The sequence below is a fragment of the Palaemon carinicauda genome, chromosome 26 (genome assembly GCF_036898095.1).
Source record: "Palaemon carinicauda isolate YSFRI2023 chromosome 26, ASM3689809v2, whole genome shotgun sequence".
Taxonomy (NCBI): domain Eukaryota; kingdom Metazoa; phylum Arthropoda; class Malacostraca; order Decapoda; family Palaemonidae; genus Palaemon; species Palaemon carinicauda.
In genome coordinates, this window is record NC_090750.1 from 45,566,926 (window position 1) to 45,574,425 (window position 7,500).

Genomic DNA, 7,500 nt, shown 5'->3' on the forward strand with positions numbered 1-7,500 from the left:
ATTAGAATTATCCCAGATAAATATACATACTACGTAATGCTCAATTATTACCAATAAATTGACACAGGTGAAGGAGACGCAAGGTTCACAAGAACTAGTTTATTGACAAGCAATAAATAAAACAGGTTAACAACAATTATATATATATAAGAGGAGGATAACCAAAAAATAAGCATAAGCATGATAGTAAACAGAAACTTTTTTATCTGAAAGAAAAACATTAGCGCCACTTTTAACATACCGAGGTATCAAAATTGTAAAAGTCTGTATTACTAATCAGTCACATTAGCGTTGGAAACGCTCGGCACACATGTCTGCACTTATGCTAGGTTCGCCTTTGAAAGTGGAACGGTCAACGTGGGCAACCCGTGCCCTCACACTTAGTTTGTAGAAGTTTGTAACTACACACTCACCCCGGAATTAATCGTCCCAATTAAATCCACTGTTCCTCGCAGAGTTAAACAGCAGGGTTAACGACACAACCCACTGCTACCACAGACCTCTTTAGTTGTTCCACTTGCTTCGCATAGTGACGAAAGAACACTCTGGAAGACTTCCAGCCAGTGTATGAACGAAGAGGTTCAAAATCCATACAATTAAAGAAATTTAACGATGAGGCAACTTTCCTTGGATCGTGACCTGCGGGTGTACTGCCAGGATCCGCTCTGCGAATAAAATATGTGATTTTCGCCCTAAGTTGTTTCAGTGATAAATTTGAGCCTGATGTTTCTCCCCTGAATAGTTGACCACCCTGAAGTCTGAAGTTCTACGAAGGTAGACCTTTAGGCATTCTACTGGACATAGAGATGCATCTTCTTTCAGAGGGCAGATTCTCCGGGGACCCTACTTGTTGGTGGGTAACTCGTTCTTGGCGAGAAACGTAGGATCCGGAAACAGGTTGAGCTCTCCCCCATCCAAGAACTGAACGCGACCTTCCTCTCTCGAGAGGGCTACAATCTCACTAACCCTGGCTCCGGACGCGAGTGGAAATAGGAAAATAACTTTTTGGGTCAAATCCTTTAACCCACACTCCTCATTGTTCAACAGTGAAGCGAAATGAAGAACTTTATCTAAAGACCATGAAATGGGCTTTGGAGGTGCTGAAGGTCTGAGCCTAGCACAGGCTTTCGGAATTTTATTAAAAATCTCGTTAGCCAGGTCGACCTGGAAGGCATATAAAATGGGTCTTGTCAAAGCAGATTTACACGTTGAAATCGTGTTAGCTGCTAACCCTTGACCATGGAGGTGGATGAAGAAAGATAAGCAGAAGTCCGTCGAGACCTCTTGCGGATTCTTCGCCTTGACAAAGGCCACCCATTTTCTCGATGATGACTCATATTGCCTTCTAGTAGATTTGCACTTATATTCCTCTAGGAAGTCTATGCTGTCTTTCGAAATCCCGAAATGCTTTCTCACCGCTAGGGAGAGAAAATCATGAGCTGCAGGGTCCGGGTTTTCTGTAATGAAGCGCAGACAGTCGACTTCTGGACTCGCTGGGTCAGAACTGGATCTGGTAACGGTAGAAACTTCAGCCGTAGTTCCAATGCTAGAGGGAACCACACGCTGTTCGGCCACTTGTGAGCCACTATTGCCGCTACTCCCTTGAAGGATCTCAGTTTATTGAGGACCCTCAACAGAAGGTAGTGAGGAGGGAACAGGTAAATCCTGGACCATCTGTTCCAGTCAAGGGACATCGCGTCCACTGCTTCCGCCAAGGGGTCCTCATACGGGGACACGTAAAAGGGGTAACTTCTTGTTGTCTTTCGTCGCAAAGAGGTCTATCTGCAGTTCTGGGACTTGACTCAAGATGAAGGAGAATGATCCTGCGTCTAGGGACCATTCCGACTCTATCGGTGTGAACCTGGATAGAGCGTCCGCTGTCACATTACAGACTCCTTGAAGGTGAACTGCCGACAGGTACCACTTCTTCTTTTCCGCCAGTCGAAAGATGGCCAACATCACCTGGTTGAGAGGTGGTGACCTCGATCCTTGTTGATTCAAGCATCTCACAATCACCTCGCTGTCCAGCACCAACCTTATGTGGATCGAGCGACGCGGGGAGACTTTCTTCAAGGTAAGGAGTACTGCCATAGCTTCCAGAAAGTTTATGTGAAATGTCTTGAATAGATTGGACCAAGTCCCTTGGGCCTTCTTCCGATGAGAATGACCTCCCCACCCCTCCTTCGAGGCGTCTGTGTGAATAGTCAACGAGGGGGGGAGGTGGCTGAAGAAGTACCGACTTCTTTAGTTTCCTGGCTTGGGACCAAGGCCTGAGAAGAGTACGTAGACGAAGCGGAACTGGTCTTCTCAGATCTCTTCGCGCGTTTGATGCATAGCTTCTCCAAACTCCGGTTGCATCCTTTAGCTGTGCTCTTAGCACCGGGTCTGTTACCGAAGCAAACTGGAGAGAACCCAGCACTCTCTCCTGTTCGCGTCTTGATATCCTTTCGGAATCCAGAAGTCTCTTGACAGAACCAGCTATCTCCTTCCTCTTCTTCGCCGGGATGGAGAATCGGTGTGACACTAGGTCCCAGTGGATTCCCAACCACTGGAACTTTTGAGATGGAGAAAGTCGAGACTTTTTTCTGTTGATCTTGAAGCCTAGATACTCTAGGAACTGGATCACCTGCAGGGAAGCTTGCAAGCATTCCGTCTTGGGTGCTGCCCACACCAGCCAGTCGTCCAGGTAGGTTACCACCTGGATTCCCTTTAGGCGTAATTGTTTGAGAGCTACGCTCGCAAGCTTCGTGAAGATCCTTGGGGCTATGTTTAGCCCGAATGGCATGGCTTTGAAGGCGTAGAGTCTTCGATGTAGCTTGAACCCTAGGTAGGGGGAGAGTCGGCGATTGATTGGAACGTGCCAATAGGCGTCTGACAAATCTATGGAGACGGTAAATGCCCTCTTGGGCAGTAAGGTCCTTATGTGTTGCAGTGTTAGCATCTTGAACTTGCAGTTCACTATGAACTTGTTGAGTGGCGACAAGTCCAGAATGACTCTGAGTTTTTCTGAGTCCTTCTTGGGAACACAAAACAGCCTCCCTTGGAATTTGATGGACTTTACCCTTCGGATCACTTTTTACTCCAACAGTTCTTGAATGTACTCTTCCAGAACGGGGGTGGAGTGTTGGAAAAATCGAGGGCACGGGGGTGGAGTGCTGTACCAGCTCCAACCCAGTCCATTCTTGAGTAGGCTGTGGGCCCAGCGATCGAAGGTCCACCGATCCCGAAAATTCTGAAGTCTCCCTCCTACCAGTATCATCTCACTTTGCCTGCTGTCCTGAGGTCTTGCATCCCTGACCGTGACCACCCCTGAATCCCCTCCCCCTTGAGGGGCGTCTAGACAAGCCTCTGGCTGCTCCTCTAGGCTTTGCTCGAAAGGTAGTTGACTGCCCTTCGAACATTGGGTTAAATGCCGGGGATTGCGTCGACACGGCTTGGGGTACCCACTGGAATGTGGTCGGGGTTTGTGCCACCATCTGGGGCACTGAAGGCATGGGCAATTGCTGTTGCTGTTGCTGTCTGAATGGCTTGGCTGGCCGAGAGGGTAGCCTAGTCTTCTTAGTCTTCCTCTTTGGTTGGGGACCCTCATCCGGGGAAGACTTTCTCTTTGAGAGATAGGCCCCACTTCTGGAGAAGGTTTCTATTCTCCGTAGCGGCCTTATCTATAACCTCCTTGACCGATTCGCTATGGAAAAGGTCTTTGCCCCAAATGTTGGAGGAGATTAGTTTCCTTGGCTCGTGCCTCACCGCAGCCGAGGCGAACACGAACTCCCTACAAGCTCTCCTCGCCTTGACGAAGCTGTAAAGGTCCTTCGTCACTGTGGCCAGATGAGTCTTAGCCACTACCATGAACATCTCATGATCCTTGGGGTCACTTGCCATTGTCTCAAGAGTAGTTTGAAGAGACATTGAGGCAGCCAGTCTTTCTTTCGTCTCGAGCTCCCTTCGCAAAAGAAAGTCAGACAGCTTGGGAAGGTTCTCACCGAACTGACGTCCGGCAATGTCAGCCTCCAACTTCCCGACTGAGAAGGTAAGATGAACGTCCTTCCAGTCCTTGTGGTCCATGGGTAGGTCCAGAGACAAAGGTTTACACTCCTCCAAGGAGGGGCAAGGCTTGCCAGACTCGACTGCTTTTAGCACAGCCGCAAACCCTTTCTGCATAAAGGGGAAGGCTCTAGCAGGAGAGGACACAAAGGAAGGGTGCTTCTTACTCAAAGCAGGAACCTTTGAGTTTGTGAAGCCCCTCTCTTTCATCGAGCACGATAGCAAAGCTTGAGCCTTAGCATGGTCCATAACTATGACCTCTTTCGGCTCTGTCTCCTCCTTTGAAGCTGGTTCCTTCCTCAGACGGACATAACAGTCCGGATACGACCCCTTGCTGGGCCAGAATTCCACCTCCTCAAGGGGAACTGAGCCCAACTTCTCCGACATGACGATCTTTCCAGTCGTCATCGGCATGTGCTCAGCATACCTCCAAGGGTTAGCATCAGAGCACAAGGGAAGGTCTTTCACACTGAGCCTCTTCTGGGGCCCACGTGATGCTGCAAGTCTCCACATCTCCAGCTCCATTGCAGCCGCCTTCTCATTATTCCCCCTCTGCATCTGTTGGATCATTCCAACGATGGAGGAAAGGGTCTTTCCCAGCTCTTCTGGGAGAGCGGACGATGATGAGGGAATAGGTTCAGAGGCCTGAACCGGAGTAGCCGACATCTCGTCGGCCTCTTCCTCTTCAACGTCTGGAGCCTGATCTTCATCCTGGTCTTCTGCCAGAAGGTCCTCTTCCAGACGCTCGGACACCTCTGACATCCTGTCGTCCAACTGGATGTCCTGCAGGGCGACCGCGACTTCAGCATCCACAGGGATCTGAACTACCGGTATCTCCACTTGAGGCTGGGGAATCACTGCCTCAGCTGACGCTCTGGGGAAAAGGTAAGCCCTCATCTTCTCACTTGGAAGATAGGGCCCAGAGGTGTTCTTCTGGAAACCCCTTACCCAGGCACGAAGCTTCTCCCTTGCTGCATCCCTTGACTCCGCCGTCCTAGGGGAATCAAAAGCCTCAGCAATCAGGTTTATGCACACGGTACATACCTGCGGGTCCCAATACCGGAGATCACCTTTGGAGACAGCGCATGCTGCGTGCCTCCTACACAAATCATGTCCATGAGTATCAAGTGAACTACGTATCACTGGATATACATAGCTTTATAATTAAACAGAAAGGAAAGACACACACTTGTGTTTCCTGCACAGTCAATTGCTGCAACCTTCCAGATAATAAAATCGTATGGTTAATCTATCTTAGAGCAACCAATGAAAAATTTCCAGAGGAAACTGGTGTAGCTCACACCTAAAGGATGATTTTAAAATACCGGATAGTAGACAAGAAAGAACTCACTTTCTTATCTGTAAGGCAACACCAAAGGGCTGTGCAAGATAACACAGAGGTGTTAGAAAACACAGTGTTGTAACAATACTATACTATAGTTTTCTCCCTACAGTATATACTATACTGAAGAATACTGGTTACAGTACTAGATCTAAAGTATACTACTTAAGAGCTATAAGGCGGCAGAACGCTGGTTCAAAAGCATGTGCCGGCCGGCAACTGCAAGTGCCGGCCGGCAACTACACAAGGTAGCACCCGGCTGCCGGCCACCACTCGTAGCGACCGGCAGACAATGGCGTGATAATAGCCGGCCGGCAAAGGTATACAACCGATGCCGGCCGGCAGCCGGCTAGGGTACAACACTAGAAGAAAACAGAATGGATGCCGGGATAAGAGACTGTACTACCTCATAGCCCGGCAACCCGAAAGAGTGCACATAAGGAAGGGGAGAATATACTTTCAGGCTTCCTGACCAATGCCATCTGGCTCTACAGACAAACATGGATGAGGGACCAAGAGAGGTCCGGGGAGCACTCAAAGCAGAAGACCTTTGCCGGCCAGCACACTCTGCCGGCCGGCAAGGGACTGAGTCAACTCCACATCCTAACCTATGCTAGGTACAGATGTAGAATAACGGACAGTAATGTAATGGCTAGGCCATTACAGAGGAAAGAGGGGGAAAGGACGAAGATGGTCCTACCAATCTTGCTTTAGTAATGAATCACCCGCAGCCAAGAAAACTCATCTTAGCCTAAGGGAGATCCGAGGAGGGAGGCCAGCAATACTTACCAACCCCCGCAGGACCAAAGCAAGGAAGGTGTTGCTATTTCCAGAAAAAGGATCCTATCCTCGACACCGAGAACAGCAACACTGGACTAGTCTGCTAGATCACAAGAAGAAGGAATCATCTCGTACAGAAACCTTCGAAAGTGACCTAAGGAGGCTAAGCCTACTATGTCTGTGTCAGTCTAGCAAGGGAGTCTCAACAACAAGCCAGACATAACAGACTCAGACTAAGAACTCTGATGTTCTGCCCGCTCTCTGAAACCAGACTTACTGGAAACAGGAAGGAACAGCAACACCCTAATATAGTTGTATCGAAAGTTAATTCAGATAAACCACTAGGGTTAAGCCCAAGGCTTAAACAGAGGGAAAGGGATTGCACACCTTCTCCGAAGAGAAGAGAGCAACCGGGGAGTGTGAGAAAGTATACTAAGGCCCCATAGGCAACTTAGCCTAGGCGCCAAGAAAATCGATTACCTAAATCACTGAAACTCACTCGTCCACTATCTTGGAAGATATCAATATGATCTTAAATGTATAAAACTGCCTAAAGCTTCAATAAAATTTTAAAACACTCGGAAATCTGAATATCATGCAGGAAAGTACTAAGGCCAAACGACTAGGCTACACGGTCTAGCATAGGCCAGAATCGGCGAATCCTTCGCCAAGACAATCAATACTAAAAGCATCATATAAAGAAATCCTATGTAACGCTAAACAGCTAAAATTATTAAAGCGAAACAGCCGGGAACGTCGCTCTGGCTAACTAAATAACTCATACCTAGCGAGCGACAGCGTCCAGGACGCCTCCGGTAGGCAACAGCTCATGTAACAAAGCTATTACTATTAATCACTTTGAAAATTACCAAGAGCCTACATTTATACATAAAAGAAATAATACTCAACTTATCAGGAGCAGGAGAAGTTGGAGAAAGCATAATTAATTGATTAGATCCAAGAATTGCGAGAAACACAGGGAAAAAACACTGAGTTGTTGAGCTACGCAAAAAGGAATACAGATGGCGCCGTGAGCGGCGCAATGCACGCTTACGAAACGGGAGAGGAGAGATACCTTGCGAGCGGCTCTCCTTTTCTTTCTCGTTTTCGTTTTCTTGCCAATTGACCCTTTCGAAGTGTTATCTCTGTTCGGGGTGCCGATTGCCATGTGGCGTGTCAAGATTACGTCCTCTGATATTTCGCGATATCCCTGGTTCTTTTATTAGGGATATTCGCTCCAGGAGTTAGAATTCTGGGTACCTTAAGGTAAATTCTCTGGGAATATCGCCGTAGTTGTAATATACCCAAGGAAGCTACCCTATAGGAACTTCCAT